The sequence below is a fragment of the Protopterus annectens genome, chromosome 14.part0 (assembly GCF_019279795.1).
Source record: "Protopterus annectens isolate FY-2018-M chromosome 14.part0, PAN1.0, whole genome shotgun sequence".
Classification (NCBI taxonomy): Eukaryota; Metazoa; Chordata; order Ceratodontiformes; family Protopteridae; genus Protopterus; species Protopterus annectens.
Window position 1 is genome coordinate 965,937,957 of NC_056748.1, and position 18,647 is coordinate 965,956,603.

An 18,647-nucleotide genomic window follows, 5' to 3' on the forward strand; every position below is an offset into this window, starting at 1 on the left:
TTTGAGACTGTAAGAATTAAGAGTGGTTGGAGATAGAGGAAGGGAAGAGGTAGAAGAGGCAGGGGAATAGTGTTAGAGATACATTAAGAGTGAGGTGGTGAAATAGGTGAAAGGATGGTGGTTTCCTGCAGTAGCAAGACCACTTTGTTTTTAGGTATTTCCTTGGGGCTAATTTGAAACTTTTGCTATGCTGGAGGGATTTTATTTCTAAGGGGAGTTGGTTCTAGGATATAGCTGGGTTATAGTTATAGAGAAGGCAACCTATTTTGGTTTTGGGTTTGTAGATGTCTAATAATTCTTGATTTGAGCTGTGTAGAGTCCTAGCAGGGGAATATTTGGATATGATAGTGGACAGGCTGGGGCAGAAGGAGGGCAGATAGAGAATAGAGTGGATGATTTGTAGTTGGTATAGTTGGAGCAGCTGAGGGAATTTTGTTAGATCATCTCATGTTCTTCTTCTTTTTTTCAGCTTTTCCCGGTTAGGGGTTGCCACAGCGGAACACCAGTCCACTAATGATTGGCAGTTGATTTTTACAGTGTTGAGGTGCCAGCCTGATGCCCAACCTTCAACGAAGGCACGCCCATTCATGCATGTCTTTTGAACACCACTCGACCATGGGGAGGACATGCAGACTCCACACAGCAGGCGCTCCAGCCAAGAATTGAATGGGAGAACCTCTTGCTGTGAGGTGACAATGCTACCGCTGCACCACCGCAACCATAGGAGCCATTAACAGTATAGCTCTGAAATACCATTTCAAACTGGGTAATCCCAATCCGCCCTTTTCTACTGGAAGAACCAGCTTATCCCTCTTCACTCTTGCCATGTTCCCCTCCCAAATAAACTCCTTCAGCTCTTTATTAATTACTATCCATAATTTCTCCTCTGGTTGATAAAAATATGCATGTCCATAACACTAATGGGACTAAAAAAATTTTAACTGCTTGTATCTTACTAGCCATATCCCATATAGCAAAGCTCCCATTTTCTCAGTTTTTGTATCTTTTGTTGAGTCTTTTCCCACATATCCTTAGCTGCTACACCACAATCATTTTAATCCATACTCTTAAATACTTCATTTTATCATGCCCCCATAAATATGGATACTGATGAACCAATTCATATATGGGTAAATAATTTACCCCTACTGCCTTTGTTTTAGCTTTATTAATTTTGCATCCTGAAAAGATATGAAACCATTACAAAATGTTCCACAACACTGTAATGTATCTTTCTGGTTTTGACAGGTATGAAATAATATCTGCAAATGCAGCCAGCTTTTTCTGACTACCATACCAATCGTATCCTTGAATTTCTGAGTCCCTTATTTTCTTTGCCAGTGGTTCTAAATGTAACGCAAATAACAATGGGGAAAGAAGACACCCCTGCCTTTTTCTACTGCTCAAGCAGAAATGATCAGAGAGGACCCACCCACTTTAAATGTTCACCTCCAATCCCTCATACATCCTCCTAATCAACCTTATAATTTTTTCAGGAAATGCAAATGCTTCCATTGCCCTGCTCATAAAGTCCCAGCACACTCTGTCAAATGCTTTCTCTGTATCAAGACCCAGCAACAACAATGGTATTTTCTTACATTCTACTTCCCTCTGAATCATCAGTGTTCTGTTAATGTTGTCAAATGTTTGCCTCTCCTCCAAAAAAACACTTTGATCCATATCTATCAATTTTGGCATAACTTTTGACATTCTTTTTTATAATCATGGTTGAGTTGAGTCTGAGTCCAAAATGTGTAGTCCTTTCACAGCCTAAAAATACATTGTTTCAATGTACTAGTTAAGGAGGAGTCTGGTCTATTGTATGTGTACAGACATCCACCATATAAAATAACTAAGGGTGTGACTATGTAAAGGATACATGCAGACAAAAAGTTTTACATGTGTTCATTATGATTTTTTGTGAATTTTGTAATGTCATTCTCATAGAATGCATTCTGCGATGGGTAAACTCATTGACCAGAATGTATTTTGATAAGAATGAGTTTGAGACCAGTGTTTTATGAGATCATGAATACTGAAGATAGATTATTTTTTCCCTTTTTCCAGTATCTTGGAGATGGTACATGTGCATTTTTTCTTAGCCACAATATGTAGTTTGCTAAGGATGTAGTTTATTTAATTATTTATTTATTTATTTATTTTATTTTATTTTACATTTGTTGACCGGGATAGTCCGACTGGATACATGTCCATTTTCAGCGGAGGCCCGGGGAGAAAAGCTCCAAGGTAAAAAATACAGTAAAAATCACAAAATGATTACAAGTTACACACAGTTTACAGGCTCCAATTGAGCACGCAGGTAATATAATCATAATTTTTAAAACAGTATTGACACATTGACTAGGCCATGTAACATCATTACAGACTATAGAGGAGGATCTAGTCCAGTTTTGAGCAAGGACATAGCCAGTGAGTTTTAAAGTATAGCTTGAGCATTTTTTTGAACTGAGTAAGAGAGGGTTCAAGAGTAAGATCAGCAGGAAGAGAGTTCCAAGTTTTGCCAACAGAGTTAGCAAACAGAGAGTCCTCAGCAGAGTTTTTGATTTTGGATGTTTAAACCAGTAGTTTATTAGAAGAGCAAAGTGACCGCAGGTTGCTCTAAGGGATGATGACATTTTTAAGTGGAGGCGTATTATCAGAGTGGTTGAGAACTTTATGAGTAATTATAAGCTGGTTGTACTGAAGTAGGCTAGGCCATTCTAGCCACCCCAGAAGATTTAGGTTGTGACAGTGGTGGGTCCTATAGGCCGTGCCTGTTGCAAATCTAGCAATATGGTTATAACAGCTGGAGAGTTTGCTAAGAGTGGATTTGTTCAAATTAGTGAGTAGAGGGGAGGCATAGAGAAGAGTGCAGAGTAGACTGGAATGAGCAATAGCAGTCCTAGCAAATGGAGTAAGGAAAGGTTTGATCTTATAGAGGGAGCCAAGTTTTTTGTTAATGGTTTTGATAGTTTGATTGACATGGATATCAACTTTGAGGGTGTTGTCTATTGTGACACCTAAGAATTTGGTTTGCACATCTGGGGAGATAATGGTACCATTATTAGATTTTATGGTAAAGAGTAGCAAGGAAGATTTACAAGTGGGGGAGAAAAGAAGCAACTTTGTTTTGTTAGGGTTTAATATCAGCTGATGATAAGAGAGCCAGTTTTCAACTATATTGAAAATATTCTGGGTTAATGTCATTAGTTCTGTCAGGGAGGTGGCTGAACAAATCAAGGTGGAGTCATCCGCATACTGGATACAGGTAGCATTTGGGATGACAGTGGGAAGGTCATTAATAAAGAGAGAGAAAAGAAGGGGTCCTAGTATGGAGCCCTGGCAGACACCTAGGGTGATGGGTAGATGGGTTGATAGTTTGTCCTGCCATAGAATGGCTTGTTGTCTACCACACAGGTAAGACTGGCACTATTGAAGTGCATGACTATTTAGTGAGAATGCCTTAAGAGAGATGTAGAGAAATATTAGGACAAAAAAAAAAACACTTCCATGTGATGCATTTAGTAAAATGCATGTCCCTGCAGAATATATGACATAATCTGTTTCCACATTGAAATCACAAGTAATGTTTTTATAAAATTAATCTGTACAGTGCTGATATGCATTTGAGAGGTAAGATTAACTTTGTCCCAGAATTCCACGTATGCCATAAATGTATGTGCAGAGAGGAGTAATTTATCAAACTCTGAATCCTTAAACAAGTAAAATATTGTCTACAATAATGGACCTATCACTCTAGTATCCATGCCTATAGCCTACCTTTATGCTTATTTTTTCCATCACAGTTCAAACAATTAGGAGTAGACTCCAGTGTTATCACAGAGTGACTGGGAGATAGCCTTTTTTTATATACCCTATTGTCCAGCATGGCATCATGAAAGGAAGCTCCATATAAAAATCAATACAACTTTGTACAAGTGTGTCAGGACCATTCATTTCCCTCCCCCTAAACATGGGCACTATTTAACTGGTGATCACTTTATCTCTACCATGAAACCATGGGCAATAATGAAAAATCCCTGGCAACCCAGGCCAAAATAGGGCATCCTTCTTTTGCTGCAGTCATGATGTGAGCCACTGGAAAGCAAAACACAAAACAGGCAAGCTCTGACAACATAAGTCCTGTGCACGTGTACATTTAAAAAACGGTGGAAATTTACAAAACTATGTCCAGAAACAGGGATGCAATCACTTTTTATATAGTGCACTTTTATTGGACGTGTCTCTGCAACCTCCATACCCTTAACTTAGTTCTCAGTTTCAGTCTTGGACTAAAGATACAAAGCCTAGAGCAGACTAAGAAGTAAATCGTGCTAAATTCCCATAACACCATTTTCTCTGTATTATTCCTTAAATGCAATTGTCATTAAAAATGACTTCTTATTTCTGTACAGCATAAGTATTTCTGTGCCTGTGACATCACAGCTATTCCTCTGCTAGGTGATTATGATGTCAGAGTACATGATCATGAATCACGAATCAAACTACTGTCATGTATCAACAAGCATTCTATATTGCCTGTATTTTTAAAACTCTGCCATGCTCACACCTTATCCAAAAGTAAACATATTCCTCCTCTGTGCTGTACTAATATCCTGCATTATTTCAATTACTGTAGGGTTGTAAGGTATAGTCCACTGGAAAAGGAAATGAAATGCAGTGACACTGCCTCAGTGAATGTGAAGTGCGTAGTGTTAGTTATCTTCATTCCTGTCTGTGAAACTAAGCTTCTGAAAGCAGTCTTCTCAAAAGAAGTCCATTTTTCTCTGAACGGTAGTGTCCACTCATACTCCAGTACAGGTGGTAGTGTCCTTCCATACTTCTTTATATAATCTGCACCAAGGCCACTGCCTCTCGGGGACAGTATAAGGCAAAGTGCCAGTTAAACAGGCTTTGAATACGGGGATAGTTGTACACACACATATACACTCACACACACACACACACACACACACACACACACACACACACACACACACACACACACACATGCATACACAAACACACATTTAAATGTTTTGGTAAAAGGAAACCAGCATGTTTAGCTAGTCTGTAGTATCCTTCATTTTCCCCTTATAGCACCCCAGACTGTACATCACTTTACAAAATAGTTAGCATGTAAAACTAGTTTTTAAACAAGCCTGTTTTCATGGTCTATTTTATCAAAGTAGGATTTGCTGAATTTCACTTTGACAAACCATTAGACTGCCTGAATTTAGTACTGTAATTGTCAGTCATTTAACATTTCATGAATTGTTACACTACCTCACTGCAGCAGTTCTATAACCAGTTCATGTTATCAATGACTGCTGACCAAGGGAGACCTATCATTTCAATACTAGATTAAGCACAGTCAGTATAGTGATGGAAATCATCTGCCAATCAGTGACGGTTTCACAGATCTCCCAAGAAGCTAAGTGGTAGGGGTTGAGCAATATCATAAAATGGTATGCAGAGCTGCATTGCTATGCTAAATTCCAGTGCCATGATTAAAGGGAGACAAGGGCAGATACATATCAGATGATGCAAAAACAATGCATTACACATATTACGCTGATAATGTTGTTGCCTGAGTTGGTGTACTTAGTCTGCATGTACAAGTGTATGTAGGGAGTGCACTCAAAATGGTTCTATATCAGTTCATCAAAGTCTAATTACAGTGAATAGCTGTTCATTGAACCAAAATCATTGAAAGGTTGTTCATCAAACATTCACATTAGCAAACATTTTTCCCAGGGAAAGAAATGACTTGGCCAACAGACCAACCAATACACACACACCACAGTACATCAAACCCACCAAAGTGAGATGGCTATTCCCCCACACCTCCTACACATCTATCTATCTATCTATATATATATACATAGTTATATATACCAACTATAAGATAGCATTATAGTGGGGAAAAGGGCAAATTTTAGTATGTTGGCAAAGTCATTTCCATCCCTCGGAAAAGAATGTTTGATGAACAGCCATTCGCTGTAATTAGACTTTGAACTAATATAGACCCCTCATACCTATCCTGGGCAGATGGTTAGCATATATCAGCATGGTAGGCACTAGATATCAAATAGTCCTATGAGAAGCTGAATGGATAGGTATGGAACATTATTTCCACGTGGTGAGGCATATACCTGTAGCCAGTTTTGTTGAATGAAATGTTTAGAAAGGGTTTAATCATTTTTGTTCTATTTGTAAAATTTCCTTCCTTTTCAGTTACAGAACACACTATGCCATGAGTTCAGGAAAAAGATTTAGTACCACTGAGGTTAATCTTCTAGTCACAGTACAATGTGCATTGCTACTAATCATCAATTAACTGTTTTGCAGGTAATTTAATTTATTTAATAAGATATGGAGTCATCTCGTGTTTGTTGCATTGCAATATGCTTTATGTTGTCTTAAGTGAATTATACACCAACAAATATCCCATGATGTGTTAGACTAGATAAAGTCATGTTGTGAACTGTAATATGTTTTGCTGAGTATTAAGCTGAGAATTTGCCTTCAGTACCACTGTAATGCTTTTCAAAACAAGACCTTCAGTTTAATTTAAGGTGTGCTTAATTATATACTCTCTGTGTTCAAACTCTGGTTCTCCATAGTTTCTTGGATTAATAATATTTTAAAGTCAGCAATATAATGCTCCAAAACTACCATGTGGGTAATCCTGTCCTAGAATTGGAGACAACTGCCCCCCCCTGTTGGAAAGTTTGATTACTTCAGGTTTTTGCTACCCACCTGTTGGAGAGTTTGATTACTTCAGGTTTCTGCTGCCCGCCTGTTGGAGAGTTTGATTATAGGTTCATAGGTTCATAGGTAGGTACTAGGTTATTGGCCCTAGGGCCTATATAAGCCTAGCCAAAAAGGTACCCTGGCTTTTGCCACCCAAGAAAATTATTTTCCTGTGCCCTTGTTGAGCAGAGCCACAGAAGTGATCCCCGGGGGAGTTTCCTATCTCCCATCCAGTCATCAAAATTTTTCGTGAAGAGTGCTAATGAGGAGCTTTGTTTGATATAGATAGGTAATTTGTTCCAGAGTATGGGAAGTCTCCGGGACAGGAATCCATGTTCTGTTTGTTGTGGTGACAAGGTTTAGGTCCCTAGAGCATGTAGCTCAGAGGGATTGGGATTTCTTTAAGTGGGGCATGTCCAACAGCTCTGGGTTTAACATAGCTTTGTATGTTAGGCAGAGATCCCCTCTGAGTAGGCGCTTCTAGGTGATATGTGACGGAGTAAAGCTGGAGTTTTTTGAGACTTCAGGTTTCTGCTGTCCACCTGTTGAAGAGTTTGATTACTTCAGGTTTCTGCTGTGCACCTGTTGGAGAGTTTGATTACTTCAAGTTTCTTCTGTGCATCTGTTGGAGAGTTTGATTACTTCACGTTTCTGCTGTGCACCTGCTGGAGAGTTTGATTACTTCAGGTTTCTGCTGTGCACCTGTTGGAGAGTTTGATTACTTCAGGTTTCTGCTGTGCACCTGTTGGAGAGTTTGATTACTTCAGGTTTCTGCTGTACGCCTGTTGGAGAGTTTGATTACTTCAGGTTTCTGCTGTGCACCCATTGGAAAGTTTGATTACTTCAGGTTTTTGCTGTGCACCTGTTGGAGAGTTTGATTACTTCAGGTTTCTGCTGTGCGCCTGTTGGAGAGTTTGATTACTTTAGGTTTCTGCTGCCTACCTGTTGGAGAGTTTGAGTACTTAAGGTTTCTGCTGTGCACCTGTTGGAGAGTTTGATTACTTCAGGTTTCTGCTGTGCGCCTGTTGGAGAGTTTGATTACTTTAGGTTTCTGATGCCAACCTGTTGGAGAGTTTGATTACTTCAGGTTTCTGCTGCAGTAGAATTCTATACATCCTGGAACTAGAAGATCCCCTTAGCCTTTCAGAGGATGGTTTTGCATAAAGGCATTTTCTATAGGGGTGGGCTGTTTGTCAGTCTTTCTTCTAACTGACTAATAATAACATGTAATATATATTACTGTGACTTAGGACTGTTGGACAGTTTAAAATCTAAGTGTGCAGACAGATGATTAGTTATGAGCATCACACCCTTTCCTTATAGGTAACCCCCCTCTTTTTAAGAGGGACGACATCTCATTCTCAGAACTTTCTGTGTACTCCCTTCTTAAAGACTGATATACTCGTGGGCATCTAGTTTTATATTCATTGCCAGATACTTCACATTTATTGAATGCATTTTTGACATGCTTTCCCTCATACTCTAGTCACATCCGCCTGTCCCCATTATCTGGTATAAACTTCTCAAGTAATTAATCAACCTGTCCATTTGCAATGCTGGGTTTTGTAAACTGCATATAGTTAATACTCTTTTTTTTCCATAGGTTGTAGTTTGCATATATCTGCTCTCTGTCCTAGATATATCTATCTGGTTATGAATGTATTGTCTGCTGTTTTTGTTGGTTGTGTGATCAATGAGTTTTACAACAATCAACATGCTTGCATTTATAATTGTTTTTGCAAATTAATAAATTGTTTTAATGAATTCTGTATATGATTGCAGGTAATTTCTCTGTCAGAAATATTGGGTGAGCAAATGAGTATAAGTAAAGAAATTATTTTTTTGAGCTGGGATACAGGATCTGAATTGCCTAAGCATAGCAAGGCCTTGTTAAGTTTAATTCTGTCAGATGCCATGGGATGGGATCCTTAGAAATGGTAGGAGCAAATTACATAGAAAAAAAGGAGAATTGTGCAAAAAATATGTGCAAAATAGTGTTTTAGAGGAAGAATGAGGTTTAAGGAAAGACAGGAATTATTCAGTTTATGTAATGTTAAATTGATGATAAATATACAAAAGAATAAATGTGATGTAAAATGTTTGCAACTGGGAATATGTTAATTGTTTGTTTTATTTACATAAATGTATGTTTGCTATGTCTTAAGTGATAATTCAGTTAAGGTATTAAAAATAATAGAAACATACTCTGTGTGTTTTCATTATGCCTGAGTTTTGGTCTTAAAATCTGCATAGACTTTCACATTCTAAATGATTAACTGAAATTCAGAGTATTAGAATTTTACTTTTTCCTTCTCTCTGAAAGATTGTTGTTTAAAATCTGAGAAAAAACTTGTAAAACTAGATGTCTCATTTAATTCCCAATGTAACTGATGCTTTGCCTTCAAAAGCAGCATGAAAATTAGAATATGTAAACTGAAGAGATTTTGAGCCCCTTATTCATGTAATTCATGAATGTGAGATAACACAAGCAGGTGAAAATAAGTAGTGTGAAAAGTTCTTACAAACACAAGCGGGTGAAAATAAGTAGTGTGAAAAGTTCTTACAAACACAAGCGGGTGAAAATGTGTGAAAAGTTCTTACAAACACAAGTGGGTGAAAATAAGTAGTGTGAAAAGTTCTTACAAACACAAGAGGGTGAAAATAAGTAGTGTGAAATGGTCTTACAAACACAAGCAGGTGAAAATAAGTAGTGTGAAAAGTTCTTACAAACACAAGCAGGTAAAAATAAGTAGTGTGAAAAGGTCTTACAAAAAGGTGGTGCATGAATGAAATAGATTATTAACAATTCTCAGGGAGTCAGGGATAGGTCAACTATGTGCCTGGTGAGGAAAACTGCAGAGGTATGCCGAAAATATTTCTAACAGTGAGGGCCCATGCCAACAGAAACTTTTCTTTTTGTACAGTAAAGTGATCTCAGCATTTTTAGCTTTAAGAGCGAGGCACAGCAAGCACAATAACAGGTTTTGCATTAGCATGAATTTTCTTAAGGCTATGAAATCTGAAAATCAAATGTCTTTTATTATTTTCTGATTTCAATCCTCAATGATTTGCAGTGATTTGCCAGAAAACAAATCTGGAAATTCTGTGAAAATCTGGACAGTTGAGAACTATGGTGCATGTGCATCTGGGTTCATGTGTATGTACATGTGCATGCGTGTAGGGCTGTGTGTGTGTGTGTGTGTGTGTGTGTGTGTGTGTGTGTGTGTGTGTGTGTGTGTGTGTGTGTTTTATGTGAGGGGCCATTTCACTCTATCTTCTAGTTAAAACATCATTGAATTACAATGGAAGTATTTTCAGAAAACCGAGATGTTTATTTATGCATTTCCTGTTACTGAAGGTACATTTATCCTAATGGTGGTGCATCCACCTGCAAAAAAACATTCTTTTAAAACTTCTTTTTCCAAAAGTACACCTATTCACAATGGTCACCCTTGCAACTCCACAGGAAGCATTTGTCTCCACAAAGATAGACTTTCATTATTTGAATGTCATCTCAAATAGCATGCATCATTCAAAATGCATTTAAACAAATATTCTTCTGTAGACTGACATATTTAATTATACACTGTTACATGTCCAGTGGAGTCTATTTTCAAAGAAAGTCCAATGAGAAAAGCCCAGTGTATAGTTCATATTCTAAACAGAGGACATGATTTCAAAGGCAAAAATATCATTGCATGTGTAGAAAAAAATTAGTGAAGCTATTAACCTGTTAACTGATATATTACAGTAAATATAGGTAAATTAAATAATAAACACAAAATGTACTAAGATATAATACATACTTGAGTACAGCAAATGATTAAGTACAGTGTTCATTGTACATTACAAAAAAAATTAAAAGACATAAAAGGAGTAAATTAGGAATGGTTAAATAATTGCAATTTCATCAGCAACCCTAGAAATTTAAAAATCTACATTACAGAGAACGTCATCTGGCAAAATTCAGATGTGACAAATCTAGCTGTGCTTTCAATAAGATGTAGTAAAGGTAAAGCGAAACAGAAGACTCAGTAATACTAGTACTTGATAGTCTAATAACAAGACAGCTGACTGTATTAAATAGTATTGGGTAGTAAAGGTAAAGAGATACAGAAGACTCAGTAATACTAGTACTTGATAGTCTAATAACAAGACAGCTGACTGTATTAAATAGTATTGGGTAGTAAAGGTAAAGAGATACAGAAGACTCAGTAATACTAGTACTTGATAGTCTAATAACAAGACAGCTGACTGTATTAAATAGTATTGGGTAGTAAAGGTAAAGAGATACAGAAGACTCAGTAATACTAGTACTTGATAGTCTAATAACAAGACAGCTGACTGTATTAAACAGTATTGGGTAGTAAAGGTAAAGTGATACAGAAGACTCAATAGTACTAGTACTTGATAGTCTAATAACAAGACAGCTGACTGTATTAAATAGTATTGGGTAGTAAAGGTAAAGCGATACAGAAGACTCAGTAATACTAGTACTTGATAGTCTAATAACAAGACAGCTGACTGTATTAAATAGTATTGGGTAGTAAAGGTAAAGCGATACAGAAGACTCAGTAGTACTAGTACTTGATAGTCTAATAACAAGACAGCTGACTGTATTAAATAGTATTGGGTAGTAAAGGTAAAGCGATACAGAAGACTCAGTAATACTAGTACTTGATAGTCTAATAACAAGACAGCTGACTGTATTAAACAGTATTGGGTAGTAAAGGTAAGGAGATACAGAAAACTCAGTAGTACTAGTACTTGATAGTCTAATAACAAGACAGCTGACTGTATTAAACAGTATTGGGTAGTAAAGGTAAAGAGATACAGAAGACTCAGTAATACTAGTACTTGATAGTCTAATAACAAGACAGCTGACTGTATTAAATAGTATTGGGTAGTAAAGGTAAAGAGATACAGAAGACTCAGTAGTACTAGTACTTGATAGTCTGATAACAAGACAGCTGACTGTATTAAATAGTATTGGGTAGTAAAGGTAAAGAGATACAGAAGACTCAGTAGTACTAGTACTTGATAGTCTAATAACAAGACAGCTGACTGTATTAAATAGTATTGGGTAGTAAAGGTAAAGAGATACAAAAGACTCAGTAGTACTAGTACTTGATAGTCTAATAACAAGACAGCTTACTGTATTAAATAGTATTGGGTAGTAAAGGTAAAGAGATACAGAAGACTCAGTAATACTAGTACTTGATAGTCTAATAACAAGACAGCTGACTGTATTAAATAGTATTGGGTAGTAAAGGTAAAGCGATACAGAAGACTCAGTAATACTAGAACTTGATAGTCTAATAACAAGACAGCTGACTGTATTAAACAGTATTGGGTAGTAAAGGTAAAGAGATACAGAAGTCTCAGTAGTACTAGTACTTGATAGTCTAATAACAAGACAGCTGACTGTATTAAACAGTATTGGGTAGTAAAGGTAAAGAGATACAGAAGACTCAGTAGTACTAGTACTTGATAGTCTAATAACAAGACAGCTGACTGTATTAAATAGTATTGGGTAGAAAAGGTAAAGAGATACAGAAGACTCAGTAATACTAGTACTTGATAGTCTAATAACAAGACAGCTGACTGTATTAAATAGTATTGGGTAGTAAAGGTAAAGAGATACAGAAGACTCAGTAGTACTAGTACTTGATAGTCTAATAACAAGACAGCTGACTGTATTAAATAGTATTGGGTAGTAAAGGTAAAGCGATACAGAAGACTCAGTAGTACTAGTACTTGATAGTCTAATAACAAGACAGCTGACTGTATTAAACAGTATTGGGTAGTAAAGGTAAAGAGATACAGAAGACTCAGTAATACTAGTACTTGATAGTCTAATAACAAGACAGCTGACTGTATTAAATAGTATTGGGTAGTAAAGGTAAAGCGATACAGAAGACTCAGTAATACTAGTACTTGATAGTCTAATAACAAGACAGCTGACTGTATTAAATAGTATTGGGTAGTAAAGGTAAAGCGATACAGAAGACTCAGTAGTACTAGTACTTCATAGTCTAATAACAAGACAGCTGACTGTATTAAATAGTATTGGGTAGTAAAGGTAAAGAGATACAGAAGACTCAGTAATACTAGTACTTCATAGTCTAATAACAAGACAGCTGACTGTATTAAATAGTATTGGGTAGTAAAGGTAAAGCGATACAGAAGACTCAGTAATACTAGTACTTGATAGTCTAATAACAAGACAGCTGACTGTATTAAATAGTATTGGGTAGTAAAGGTAAAGAGATACAGAAGACTCAGTAGTACTAGTACTTGATAGTCTAATAACAAGACAGCTGACTGTATTAAATAGTATTGGGTAGTAAAGGTAAAGCGATACAGAAGACTCAGTAGTACTAGTACTTGATAGTCTAATAACAAGACAGCTGACTGTATTAAACAGTATTGGGTAGTAAAGGTAAAGAGATACAGAAGACTCAGTAGTACTAGTACTTGATAGTCTAATAACAAGACAGCTGACTGTATTAAATAGTATTGGGTAGTAAAGGTAAAGAGATACAGAAGACTCAGTAGTACTAGTACTTGATAGTCTAATAACAAGACAGCTGACTGTATTAAATAGTATTGGGTAGTAAAGGTAAAGCGATACAGAAGACTCAGTAGTACTAGTACTTGATAGTCTAATAACAAGACAGCTGACTGTATTAAATAGTATTGGGTAGTAAAGGTAAAGCGATACAGAAGACTCAGTAGTACTAGTACTTGATAGTCTAATAACAAGACAGCTGACTGTATTATATAGTATTGGGTAGTAAAGGTAAAGCGATACAGAAGACTCAGTAGTACTAGTACTTGATAGTCTAATAACAAGACAGCTGACTGTATTAAATAGTATTGGGTAGTAAAGGTAAAGAGATACAGAAGACTCAGTAGTACTAGTACTTGATAGTCTAATAACAAGACAGCTGACTGTATTAAATAGTATTGGGTAGTAAAGGTAAAGCGATACAGAAGACTCAGTAGTACTAGTACTTGATAGTCTAATAACAAGACAGCTGACTGTATTAAACAGTATTGGGTAGTAAAGGTAAAGAGATACAGAAGACTCAGTAATACTAGTACTTGATAGTCTAATAACAAGACAGCTGACTGTATTAAACAGTATTGGGTAGTAAAGGTAAAGAGATACAGAAGACTCAGTAATACTAGTACTTGATAGTCTAATAACAAGACAGCTGACTGTATTAAATAGTATTGGGGAAGAAAAGATTAAGGGTTCAAAGAAGTAGGTTGTTCAACTGAACACAATTCATTTCAATTTTGAATTTACCATTAGTCAAAATTTTGACTGGCTCTGGATGAAGGATGGGGGTGGGTGAGATCGTGGATATTTACTTTCCCACCCTAAGCCAGAAATAGAATTGATTATACTAAATAAAACATAGGGGAGGGGCTGAAGCACAAGACAGAAGTACTACTAAAGTTTCCTGCTCAGATGACCATAGATGACTCCATTGTGAGACACATGGATGTTTCCCTCGCCAGGCTGGGTAAGGAGTGGGTTACAGTTAGCTGCCTGTCAAGTGCCAGGATACATCAAGTTACTCAAGCACTCTGGTCACTCAACCACAAGAAGCAATATGATTTCATCATAGTCCATGTGGGGGTGGATGACTTGACACTTACCTCACTCGACTATATGAAGAGAGGCATGACTGAGCTCTTAGATTATGTGTCACAGGCAGGTATAAGCCTAGACTTAAGCAGCCTTCTACCTTCTCCAAGGATGATGCCACAATACAAACATAAAATGATTATCTTTAACAATTGGCTTAGCTTTTGGTGTCAGTCCAAGGGGATCCAATATCTATCAGGCTGGGAAGACATGGTTGACAGCCCATCAGTCCAAGGGGATCCAATATCTATCAGCCTGGGAAGACATGGTTGGCAGCCCGTCAGTCCAAGGGGATCCAATATCTATCAGCCTGGGAAGACATGGTTGGCAGCCCGTCAGTCCAAGGGGATCCAATATCTATCAGCCTGGGAAGACATGGTTGGCAGCCCGTCAGTCCAAGGGGATCCAATATCTATCAGGCTGGGATGACATGGTCGGCAGCCCTTGCTGCTTTGCCAGAGATGGTCTGCACCTGCCTCCTCTAAGATTTCAGATACTATAAAAGGCATTAGCCACCACTATTCTGCCTTTTTAGGCAGTGTCAAAATAAACAACCTCCCAACATAACAAAATCTTCTCTACATAAACTCAAGGTACTGCTGCTTAATGCTAGGAGTCTAAACAAGAAACTGCACTCTCTGGAAGAAGTCAACACTTTAGAAGATGCTGATATCTGTGCAGTCATCGAGATATGGTTCAAAGACATGGAAAGCACCCAGCCATGCAGGGCTACAATGACTTCCATACGTACAGACCATGAACCGAACATGAAAGAACCAAAGAAGGAGGTATATCCATCTTCATTAAGGATAAGTACACCTCAAGATTGGTCAAACAGTATGACTCTCTTGAGCTGTTCCATGTCCAATTAACTATTGACAAAGCCCCCTACCACATCAGAGCTAGCTATAGGTCCCACACCATGAAACAGGAAAAGCATACTGCATACATGGACTTACTGGAGTCACTTGCCATACATCAAAACACCTTACTCATGGGTGTTTTTAATTATCCTACCATCGACTGGGAAGCATACACAAACATGCTAGGTCAGAGATTCTTGGACTTTGTCAATGCAAATGCTCTGGAACAGCTAGTCAGTACACCCACAAGAGGCTCAAATGTCCTTTACATAGTATTCACTAACATGGGAGAGAATGGCACCACCCCCTCCCGTGTGATGTCCTCCCTGGTAAGATCGGACCATAAATCAGTCTCATTCAATGTAATTATAAGACCAGATACCTCATCAAGCTCAAAAATTCTTAAGAATTTTTCTAAGACAAATTCCCTCCTACTAAGTGATGGTATAAGAGGTTTCAAAGCCCCTTTGAATGCAAATCACACAGACTCCTATGCAGAGGTGTGTACCAATCCTCTGTATAACCACTTAAGCAGTTGTACAGAATCGGCTGTACCTGACCAGATTAAAACCAGTTCTTGCTGAAAAAGCAATCCACCCTGGTGGACCCCTAATATAAAAAGGCTATACAACAAGAGAAAGCGATTACTGTCCAACAACAAGAGGGAACTGGCTAAGCAGAGGAAGAAATTCCTCTCTAGCTTCAACAAACAAATCAGACATCTTTTCCCTAACAAGAAAAAAAATTCCCCCTCCACTTTCAACCTTCTACTTCAAAAAAGTAACTGGTCACCTCTTAAAAACCTCCCACTTAATCAGGCAGTCCTTTACTTCAACAATACTTTCCTCAAAATACTTAAGAACCTCGCACCCACTAGAAAATAAGAGCTAAATCTAGGCAACTACCTTGACTAAGTAAAGATTCCATAGCACTGCTGACACAAAGAGAAAGGGCATGGGCAATGTATCACACCACCAAAAATAAAACCCACCACACAACATATCAACAGCTCCAAAACCAGGCTAAAAGGCAGATAAAAACAGACAAACAAAGATACTTCCTTTCAAATCAACTAACCCACCAATACAACCCCCAAATTTGTGTCAACGCATAAACAATCTCCTCAACCCAGGTTATACCCCTACTCCCCACCTGCCACCACCAAATGAATGTCCCAGCAGCCACACAATTTAATACCCACTTCATTAACTCAATAACATCATTTCTTGATAATCTGACTAATCAATCTCTCACTGTACCCTTGCCCTCTTCTGACTCCACCACCCCCTTCTCTTCCAACTCTATCCAAACTAGCTACATAAAATTACTCTTCTCCAAACTCAGACCCTGCTGTCCAGCTGCTGATCTGCTACCTAATGAATTCCTTAAAATTGCTGCACCCTCAATTGTCTACCCCTATGGAAAATATTTCATATCATCCCCTACACAAAGGTGGCCCCTCTAAGGACATAACTAACTACTAACCAATAGCCATCCTCTCCCCTCTAGCCAAAATTTTAGAAAAATGCATCTACTCCTAGCACTTCAACCACCTCCTTAATCCCAACCTCCTCTCCCCACACAACATGATTTTAGGCCTAAACACAATACCAGCACAGCCCTACAGTCTTTTACAAACACCATACAAGATATCATAAACAGAGACCAATTGGTCTCATCCATATTCCTGGAATCCTGCTACAACAAAATGGCCAAATTCGCCACAGGCCACCCCTACAGAACCCACCACTGCTCAGTACTATCACAACTAATATGGTTAGAACTACCAAACCTACTAACATTAAACCAACTGTTCATAGCCCACAAAATAATCCACTACCAAATGCCTGCCCAGTTCTTGCCAACCTAATCTAACCCAACAGCAATCCTAGGGCAATAAGTTCCTCATTTAAACTTAGGTTAAAGATTAGCCAACCCCACAACAAGCAAGATTCCGCCATCTACTCCTATAAAATTGCCAAACTCTGGAACACCCTTCCCCAACTTATAGCTAAAAACCCCAACACTCATGATTTCAAACACCTCCTTAAGGAACATCTAGCAAAACACTGTCTCTGCTCCTGCCTTACTCCAGGGTAGACCACCTGCTTCTCCCTTACTTGCACCCTAAACTAGCTCTTTCACAGCTACAGTTATTTACTGCTGTAAGCTAACTTGGTTCAGTAATCAGTTTCATCTAGCCAAATAAAAACTGATACTGCTTTGTCAAATAACAGTTATGAAGAATTTTTGGCCCTCTCTTGCCAAACTCTATCTCACTTTTGTGCTTCTGTTGTTTCGGAATTTCAAGGCTTCGGTATTATAATTTTGAAATACTGAAAGTAGTGATTTCAGTATAACGAAATTATAAAGGGAACCCATACATATATATATATATATATATATATATATATATATATATATATATATATATATATATATATATGCATATGTAGGTTGTATGTTAGTCTAGTAACCTCCTATGAAGATATTTGTCTGATTTTTTTTGTCTACTTTACTTTTAACGAATGGTAACAACCAACTAGTTCAGATATTAAAAAACAAAAATGATTAGATACTAGCAAGAAATGAAATAAAATTCCATCGAGTATCACTCTGAATCTCCCTGGGAGGAATTGCTAAGCTGCAATTTACCAAATGAGGTCTAACAATATTTATAAATTTCGTTTTTTTTTTTATCCTGGCTCCTCCAAAGGAAACATTTTCAGAAAAATAAGAGTAACGCCAGTATTTCATCAAAAGTACAACATGGCTGAAAATGAATAGGAATTAAATGGGCATATACAAGAACAATGGGGAGTGTACAAAAGCATAGGACCTACACAGGGAAAACATAACAAATCCATTGTGACAATACAGTCCTGGTTTACTTCAGAACTCTTATTCAAGGAATCACAAACTAAATTTACATAAAATCATAGTACACAGAAATATATGAAGGCCCAGTTAGTAAAAATCAGCCATAACCTGTAATGGAAAATCTTATTCTTCTTTTGGCTTTTTCCCGGTTAGTTTTCCTTTAAATATGGCCTCTTTTACTCAGTGTTACCTGCCAGTACTTGCATATGTTTCTGCAGTTTTTCAGCTGATTCATATTTCTTTGAAATATTTTCCTTTATAAAAATCAAGTACCCTGCTATTTACCCCTTCCCTCATATGGAGCAGCAGCCTTATAATTTATTTAAATTTGCTAAGCCTTAAAACAAATAAAAAAAATAACCATGACTAAAAATGAAAAATGAAAATGATGTTAGATCCATTAGTTTAGCTTGCCACATATGAGGAAATCTCAAATATTCCAACTTTGTCTTGTATACAATATATTACAATTTTTTTATTTTTGTTAC

At 37.4% G+C, this 18,647-nt stretch overlaps 1 protein-coding gene across 3 annotated transcripts in view; it reads right to left on the reverse strand.

The window, feature by feature from the left end:
- TMEM72 (transmembrane protein 72) overlaps nt 1-18,647 on the reverse strand; it is a 238,527-nt gene that overhangs the window by 194,533 nt on the left and 25,347 nt on the right. The gene's annotated exons all lie outside the window — the stretch shown is intronic.